The sequence below is a fragment of the Pyrus communis genome, chromosome 1 (assembly GCF_041283825.1).
Source record: "Pyrus communis isolate YQ-2024b chromosome 1, ASM4128382v1, whole genome shotgun sequence".
Taxonomy (NCBI): Eukaryota; Viridiplantae; Streptophyta; class Magnoliopsida; order Rosales; family Rosaceae; genus Pyrus; species Pyrus communis.
Window position 1 is genome coordinate 19,508,718 of NC_142565.1, and position 10,046 is coordinate 19,518,763.

General features: G+C 38.8%; 1 pseudogene across 1 annotated transcript; it reads right to left on the bottom strand.

Moving 5' to 3' along the window:
* Nucleotides 1-4,396: 4,396 nt before the first annotated feature.
* Nucleotides 4,397-9,754, bottom strand: LOC137719932 (uncharacterized; annotated as a pseudogene). The gene is made up of 4 exons (XR_015955878.1): nucleotides 9,002-9,754; nucleotides 5,627-5,710; nucleotides 5,457-5,546; nucleotides 4,397-4,806 (listed from the first exon to the last, which is right to left on the bottom strand). The product of XR_015955878.1 is annotated as an uncharacterized LOC137719932 (transcript).
* Between the last annotated feature and the right edge of the window lie 292 nt (nucleotides 9,755-10,046).

Consider the following 10,046-nt stretch of genomic DNA (forward strand, 5'->3'; position numbering starts at 1 on the left):
TTTATTCTAGGTATGACTAGTGGGAAAGTTAGTTATCTAGCAGATAGTGCAACCATGCACACCGTTTTGCGTGAACACATTTATTTCACTAACTTCATACCTAAGAATGTTGACCAATGGTACAATTTTGACCATTGGTGAGGCACTCTATTCTCCGCGTTCCGGAACAACGTTGAGTTTCAAGGACATTAGAGATAATAATTACCACACTGAAACCTATGTAGAAAATGGAGTTGAATTTCTGTGCATAACTTCCTACGAATATAGCCAAAAGCATATTTTAGAGAAGATGGAGCGTATCTCGAGTGGTCTGTATACTATGACCATACGCCCTATAGAAAGCCACTATGTGGTCGGCCCTACCTCTGGGATCGCGTACGAAATTACACTTTGGCATGTTTATTTGAGACACCCTGGACGAACAGCGATGCGCCGTATCCTCAAATCATCACACCGGCATCCACTGACATGAAGTTTAGGTTCGATTCGAGGAATCGCATGTCAAACCTACGTCATGGGAAATCTTGTTATTAAGCCTTCTTATGACAAGATTCGTTCGAATCCTCCTATTTTTCTACAAAAGATTCAGGGGAACATTTGTCGACCGATTCACCCTCCTTGCGGACCATTTAAATATTTTATGGTTTTGGTTGACGCTTTCATACGTTGGTCACACGTGTGCTTGTTGTCCACAAGGAACACTGCATTCTCCAAACTGTTGGCTCAGGTTATCAAGCTCAGGGCTCACCATCTTGATTATCTGATCAAATCTATTCGATTGGATAATGCTAGAGAATTCGCATCTAAAACTTTTGATGACTATTACATGTCGGTTGGGGTTGAAGTTGAACATCTAGTAACCCATGTTCATACCCACAATGGTCTGGCAGAGGCATTTATTAAGCGCTTGCAAATGATTACTCGATTGTTGGTCATATGTACCAAGCTCCCGATCGCTGCTTGGGGCTATACAATATTGCACGCAGTCATGTTAGTCCGCCTGAGGCTTGTTGCGACCCAACCATATAGCACCCTTTAGTTGGTTATCAGATACAAACCCGACATATCCCATCTGCATGTTTTTGGTTGTGCAGTCTATGTGCCGATTTCGCCGCCCTTATGTACAAAAATGGGGCCTCAGTGAAGGATGAGAATCGATGTTGGATTTAATTCTCCTTCGATTAGATCTCCAAAGCATAGCTCAGAGCATGCCAGATGCTTTCACTGATCTAGCGCAAGTGACAAGATCACATATTCCAGCTGTGAATGTGCCTGCAAAGATAAATGTACCAAATGTATGACGGACTTCCCTCTTGGAGGCCTGAGACACCACTTTGGCCAATCCACATACATGAGCGGCTAGCCAATCCTCTGCCCCTACACAAAAGCGTGGCAAACCTCTTGGTTCAAAATATTCACATCCCCGGAAGAGGAAACCCACAGCACAAGCACCTAAAGAGCCTACCGTGAATCCGACTGTCGCTTACTCATTCTATCTAACTCATGAGGAAATTTTAGATTACGGAAGCGTCCTTGAAAAGACGAATCCACCTCCTGAGAATTGTGAGATTTAAATCCATTATGCTAGCTTGGATGATGTTTGGTGTAGAAATGAGATGATCGTCGACGATGCATTAGCATATGCAGTAGCTACTGAGATCATGTTGAATGATGGCATTGAACCTCGTTCCGTTGATGATGTCGACGTAGAACCGATTGGTTAAATTGGAAACAAGCAATCCAAGTTAAACTCGATTCACTTGCGAAACGTAGGGTGTTTGAACCTGTAGCTCCTACTCCTCCACATATGAAACATGTTGGCTACAAATGGGTTTTCGTTCGAAAGCGTAATGAGAAAAACAAATTATGCGTTACAAAGCTCATCTTGTTGTGCAAGGCTTCTACAACATCTTGGGATTGACTATGACAAAACTTAATCACCCGTTATGGATGTGATTACTTTTTGCTACCTTATTAGTTTGGTAGTTTCCAAAAAACTGAGTATGTAGCTGATGGATGTTGTAACTGCGTATCTCTATGGGGATCTTGATACGAACATTTATATAAAAGTTCCAGAAAATTTTACATTGACTGGATCAAATATTTCTAGACCCCGGAACATGCTCTTAATTTGACTGAGGCGTTCATTTTAAAGTTTGAAGCAATTTGGAAGAATGTGGTATAACCATTTGAGTGAGTATTTGACTAGTCAGGGATATGTGAACAACAAACTATGCGCTTGTGTGTTCATTAAGAAGTCACATTCTGGTTTTGCAATAGTTGCAGTTTATGTCGACAACATGAACCTCACCGGAACTCTTGAAGAGCTCGCAAAAATTACCGCACACCTGAAGTCGGAATTTGAGACAAAAGATCTAGAAAAGACTTGATACTGTCTCGGTCTCGAGATAGAGCTTCGTTTGGATGGAATCTTAGTACATCAAACGAACTACACCCAAAAGATGTTGCGATGCTTTAACGAGGATAAAGCGAAGCCTTTGAGTACTCATATGGTCATTCAATTACTAGATGCAAAACGAGATCCCTTTCGTCCGAAGAAAGATGATGAAGAGATTTTGGAACCTGAAGTTCCTTATCTAAGTGCGATATGTGCTTGATTGTACTTAGCTCAATGCATTAGACTCAACATCTTCTTCGCTGTTAATCTTTTAGCAAGATACATTAATGCACCAACACGCAGACACTGGATTGGTGTTAAACACATCTTCCGTTACCTTAAGGGTACTACAGATTTGGGCTTGCTCTATCCCTACGGATCCTCAAGTGATGCTGCACCCCCTTATCTCGAGTCTATTCTCGCCTTGTTGGCTATGCTGACACATGATACATACCTAATCCGCACAAGACACGCTTTCAAACGAGTTATGTCTTTATTGTTGGAGGCAACACAATCTCTTGGAGGTCAACTAAATAGACCTTAGTTACCATTTTGTCTAACCGTGCTGAAATTCTCGCCTTACACGAAGCAACTTTAGAATGCTTTTGGTTGAGAGCAATTGTGGACCATATTCAAACCTCCTGCGATCTTTACCCCGTCATTGATGTCTCGATGATGATCTATGAAGACAACGCAGCATGCATCGAACAACTCAAGAAAGGTTACATCAAAAGAGACAACACCAAACACTTTGCGCAGAAGTTCTTCTTCTCACATCAACAACAAGAGCATCAGAAGATTGAAGTCATGCAAATCCATTCACAAGACAATCTAGCCGACCTCTTCACTAAATCACTACTGAAGGTGAAGTTTCAGAAGTTTGTTCAAGGAATTGATATATGTAAACTTTATGAGTTGTAACATTGCTAGTTCTGTTTGAAATTATGTCAAACTCAAGGGGAGTATCCTGACGTATACTTGTTTGATCTTAATATACTTTTTTCCCCTACAATTAGGATCATTTTTCCCACTAGATTTTTGCTACCTAACGAGGTTTTGACGAGGCACCCACCTTGGGTTGATCATATCCTTGATGACGTCCTGTAAACGTTTCATTTGACTTTGCATTACTCACGCATTTTTCCTTGGACTATGAGTTTTGTCCTTACTCGGGTTTTTACCATAGCCATAGGGTTTTTTTGTGAAACTTAGTTCCTTATGCAAGTTCCTACCTTATTGAGAATGACATGTTCCCAGAATCAGTGCCAACGAGTCAACTTCCTCAACCTCTACATGATACTGAATCTACTTGAGTATTTACACACTCAAGGGGGAGTGTTATAAACTTCTTGTTTAAGTGTGACTGTGTAAATTCTAGATTACATTTTATTCTAGTTATTCTTCCCTATTAGTACTTGTATTCCTTGGAGGAGAGGGATTTCTTCTCCCTCTTATTACTATAAATAAAAGCACAGGAGGAATAACATCCTCTACACAACCCTACAAACACATCTCTCTCTCTCTCTCTCTCTCTCTCTCTCTCTATTCTCTCTTTGTGCTGCCAACCCCTTCCCCTGTCAGTTAAATATAGGCCACAACATTTGTAAGTTTTTTAAATTTTATTATTTTTAAGTGAGGAATCATTTCAACCAAGACAAAAGATAGGGTGACCTGGCTGACAGCCATTTGTCCAAAGATCAAAATCCTCCTAAAGATAGGTAATTTCATTTTTCATCCTTAAGGGGTGGATGTGAAAGTGAATTGAAACGCCAGGGATTAGTGTAATGTTTCAAACCTAAGGGATTTTTGTGAAAAAACAATAAACCTCAAGAGGTGTCAGTATAATTAACCCGATAAATTACATATGGGCATCATATTGCAACAGCAATTCAAAGGCGCATACTCAGACGGAAACTAAGTAGCAAGCGACACCCAGTAAGAAGTGTAGAACAATTAGCTCATAAGACAATATCACAAAGTGCCGATCAAAAGCAACACTGACACGAAAACCTTTCCTCATTCAATTTATCCGAACAGATCAACTCACTGTTTCTTATGAAGTAGAACAATTACGCAAAGCACCTGAAGAAGGAACTGGATCTAAAAGTACAAATATCCGAAAAAGAACAAACTAATTTTGCTCCTTTGGTCAAGTAGAGTCCGAGGCTAGCTCTTTGTCTTCAGTAAAAAAAGGAATAGGTTTCGTTGGGGCTGGCAAGTGGCCAGAGCCATCGACTTTATCCTTCTGTTTCGGGGGAGGTCTAGCTGCTTTCGGCATTAACCTGCCTTTCTTTTCAAACCACTCGGGTTTGAGCAATGCTCGAAAGCCCAACTTGTTGTAATACACTTCCAACAGACCCACCTGCAGCTTCAACAGCTTCCTTTGCCCTTACAGTGACACGTGATACCTGTAAACCTCTCATAAGTCCATTTTCGAGTTGCATGCAACACAAAGAGGAATGAAACCCGAAGTCTGATCTATATGCATTTACTCCATATCCATGTGAAAAATAATTAGCATAGGAAAGTATCTCCACCAGTAAATATTAATGGATTAATAGTTCATTTATTAATAAACCAATTTCAGATTTCTATGCTAAAGTTAGTTATGTAATATTTTTTTCAAAGATGTTTATTCGAAATAAGTACCTTGCTGAAAACATTTCGAGCCATCACTAAACTGCCACTAATGAACATGATCAATATTTTCCAGTGGTTTTAATTGATAAAATTTAATGGAGATCAAAGGTAATGTTACTACACGCTACAAAAAGGAAGTAAATTATGACATCAGCAAACCATTGGCCTAGCAGTTAGGTACATATCACAGTTAACTGATATCGCCATTCCTTGGTCCAGAAAACAAAATTGAAGTCGTGAAACACTCTCATCCAGTGGTGATATCATCATATGATCTAGCTCCGAAGAGAAAAAAAACATTTTTGAGGTGAAGGCAGCAATTTTAAATCTAGAACAGTAAAGGGGGTAAAGCAAGACAGGGGTACCCACATAACACATAAGTCCATGTCATGTACAATGCCTAGATGAATACACATACCTCCAGATGAATTGGCCATTGGATCTGTTCAGCACCACGTCCCATCAATCGCACTCCATCTTCAATCTGCTTCCCTATTGCCCCTGTATCCTATGGTAACAATAATTACCAGAATCAACAAAAGTTGACGTAGGAAATACTGCAATAGGCTGAGAAGAAATTTACTGAACCTTGAGCGTTTTCATTGTAATCAACTCAGACGAATAAATCTTTCCTGCGTTTATAAGTGTGGCAATTTTTCCCAATCCTACAGGCTGCCACGAAGACATGTACAAAGGTCAGAAAATAAATTGGAATAAAGGTGATATTTAATAGCCCCCAGAAATATAAAAAAAAGGCTCAAACAGATTAAAAGTCAATTAAAAGAAATGATAAAATCAGTTTGCTATGTATAACCAAAACAATCCACCAAAGAAAATCTATAACCAAAACATACGAAGCATAATGGTTTCACGCATTGAGGAACCCTTATGCATGTATGCATGTACATATAACAGAAAACACTATTCAAGCATAGATTCATAACAATATCAGGGTATCATGCAACTCAAGACCTAGTTCATTTCCCCAATATTTTAGCAATGAATCAGAGCAAACTCCAAGGATTAAAAAAGCATAAAGACTCAAGAACCGCCAAGTCCTTTCTACAAGAACTGAAGTATTTCCCACAACTGATCTCTGCACTGCAAACCAAGTTAGGTTGGAAGTCGGAACAGAAACTTTATCCATCCACCACGTGGGATCCAAAGAGTTATGATATAACTTGGATTCGTCTGTTTTCTTTCTCACTTCAAGCAGAACATTCGGCAGTATGATTTGTGGTAGATATTTAGAATTTTGTATACGGATAGTTTATGGAATTTTCAATATCAATGGACACATGTTTGGCAACAAAATGATGTGATTTTCATGTTGCAATAACACTCTGTAATTGTTTCTTTAACCATTTTGATTATGTTCTAGGAAGTATTTAAACAGAAATATCTTGACATAGTAAGATAATCTATAACTCAGAGAGTAGAAACCCTGAAATATTTGAGGAATTTCAATCCCCAGACAGACTAAGACTATCTCCACTTTCTATTATAAAGCTTACTTCATTACTTTAGTGTGCAGGATATGACAGTTCTATAAAGCGAAGCCTATTAGAAAAGGGAATACACGAATGAAAAACTGATCTCGGTGCTACAAAGTCCTAATATAGACTCACTGATTTGAGGCATAAAACAGTTTCTCTAACATGCATTATGTTGGTGACAATTTCTTTACATTTTTCTATTTTGGGAGTCTTTACTTGCAATTAGAATTTAGAACTTACCCAATAGGTTATATAGTTACCAAAAATTTTCATGATCTGCAAAAGTGATAAGTTTGTTTGTACACACATAAGAGACTAAATTGCCGATTTGTCTCTTGTATTATCATCTAAGTGAAGTTTAATTTTATAAATTATTTTTTTCCTTCTAAAATATAATTATGCTTTTATGTTAGTTTGGTAGTCATTCCATCTAATTATTCGTCTAATTTAAGTTACTTTATTTGCATGTGCTATAATTTAGAGGAAATACCACCATTTCCTCAACCTTGAATTCTTAAATAAATTTTAATTAGACCTACACGTTACATGCCTAATAAAAAAAATAAGAGCGATTTTCAGCAAGTTGAAACATAAAACATGAGACACCTCATGTATAAGTAAAGAAAAGTACCAATGATGGTAGTATTAGTTGGTGTAATAAGATTCATGAGCTCTTATACCACACAACATCACGAAAACATAAAATAAAATAAAAAAAAAGAAAAAAAAGGGAGGATGGAATTGAAAGACAGTTAAACGGTTCTGACCCTTCTATAAGAATTAGAGATATTTTCAACAAGTTGACACCATAACCAGTAACCGCTATCTATATAACTTGTATTTGAGCTACTGATTGAATATCGAATGTGAAGATAGAAAGCTCAAAGTAAACTTCCAAATAGCATCACCAATAGATTATTAGATTTTGCTTGGAAGCTAGATACCATATCATATCCACACATTAAAGCTCACATGCACCATCAATAGTTAACTCTAACAAATACCTAGAAACAAAGAAAGAAAAGATTCCCACATATTTACCCAAATTGTGTCCCTTAATACATTGAACTTTTAAATTAATCATATCTTCTCAATGATAATAAATTAATCATATCTTCTAATATAGTCTTCGGTCCTCATAGCTACATATCATTGGAAGCCATTTCTTCTACCAACATACCAACCATAAAGCTCAGATACATCACACCAAGTGAAAGACAGTATTGGAGTATTTACCCTTCCTACCAACATATCAGTCAAATAATTGCACCTTCAATAGTTTCTGTAAACCAAAGTGCATCACCCGAGATTACAACCATCCTGCACACCCTTTTTTTACCAGCACCATTATCGTTGATATCAATAGATATCAGTCAAACAATTACATATTCCTCCACCTATTGCTAGGAAGGCTTTGAATATAGAATGGAATAACAAAGTATTTTACGAAAAATAAGATATACAAAGACTAAGAAAGGTGCCTACACATTAGTCTCCATCTGATGAAGTGTTTGGGGAGGGGAAGATATAAGCCATAATCATATATACAAACACTAAGAAAGGTGTCCTACGCACGAATCTCCATCTAATGAAGTGTTTTGGGAGGGGATGATAGAAGCCATAATCATATTTTTTTAGTAGAGAGGTTGTTTATGCGACTCAAGCAAGCAACCACCAGCTTACTTGGGGCAAGACAGAGAATTACACAAAAGTGTACTAACAATAAGAAGTCTTTCTATTGCAATATATGATTCAAACATAGAGTATAAGCAGTGGAAATTATCAAATAAACTTGATATTGGAGAATTCCCCCCAGTACATGTTAAGACCAGCTAGATTGGATTCTCTTTTCTTTATTTTCATTTCCCCTGGAATAGGAAAGGGACAGATAGGAATTAGCGTCATTCGTTGTACCAACAGAGAAATGAATAGTGACATAAAGTGTTCTTCCCCATGACAAATTAACAGTTTACTATGGACCCCTCTGGAAGTCCCTTCACTTGTTACCGCTATCAGCATATCCCTTGGGTTTGAATATATTTAGTATTTCACTGTTCATCACAGGCCTTACAACTTACACACCCACGTGTGCACAAACACCAGCACTTTGGGCATTTTAGAGAGTACATTATTAATGATAGCAACATATTCCTGTAAACAACTCAACCTCAATACGGCGGTTATGTTTACGCATCTGCTATTGCTTCCGAATATAACCTCTTTAGAATCGTTAAGACTACGAGATACGAAAGAAACTAATATGATCAACCTCTTTAGAATCATTAAGACTACGAGATACGAAAGAAACTAACTCTTCAAATACTCCAATAGAAAGGAATTGACAGTGCTTACACTCACTCCATATTCCATTTCCTTCGTTTTCAACAATTTCGGAGCAACTCAACAAATAGAAATGCACATTGCAAACAATGCAAGAAAATAAACAAGAAAAAGAAAGAGAGGGTACCTGAAAAGTGAGACTGAAGGGGTTCTTAAACCCACGCTTGGGCAAACGACTACGCAGCGGAGTCTGACCACCTTCGAACCCCAACTTCCCAGAGCCTCGAGCCTTCTGACCCTTGTGGCCTCGACAGGCAGTCTTGCCATTACCAGACCCAATGCCACGGCCTTTCCTCGTCTTCTGCTGCCTGGGCACCTTGCCTCTCAGATCGTTCAAGCTCAGTAGACAGTACGCTCAGTCCAATGTAGGGTTAGAGTTAGGGTTTGGACATGGGAGGAAATGTAGGGATTGGGATGAGATGGGTGAGGGCGTGGGGAGGGTGAGAGGGGGTTTGGTGCGAATTGAGGAGGTGAAAATGCTGGTGGAGAGAAAGGATGGGAGTCGTCTTCTCAGCATAATTTGCCGTCAGCTGCTCACTTCTGTTAGCTGCTTTTTGGGGCGGGGATGGGGAGGGTTTAACCACGTTTTAAACAGAAGATATTCACGCCTTTGGCTTTGGCTTTGGCTCCTCAAACAGAATGGGCGACCTGTTTGTACTGATCGGCGTTTCTGAGGTGCGGACATTAATAACGCACTTTGCATGCGAACCGCAATCGGACGGCGGTGATTTGTTGAGTTTACGGGTAGAATCGGGTTGTCGTGACCCAGTGTGATTAAAATATTTAAATTTTTTTAATCGGTGGGTATGTATTTGTTGGAGAGAAAGCGGAAGGCAGGGAGTTGAGGGATATGTTCGTGCATTGAAGAGGGAAAGAAAGAGAGGCACAGACATGTAGCCAAGGCGAGGATCGATTGGGCTGAAGCTGCATTGCGACTGCAATCCGGTAATCTTATATTTTTAATTTTTTTTCGTTCATTGGGGTGTTTCTGTCGACGAGAGAGGGGGAGAGTAATCTTATACCTTTAATTTTTTTTCATTCATTTGGGGTATTTTTTTGTTAGTGTAAGAGCGGGACAGAGTGGGAGAGTAATTAGAGGTGTTTTTGTTGGCAAGAGAGGAGGAGAGTAATCTTTTACCTTTAATTTCTTTCGCTTACTGGGGGTGTTTTTG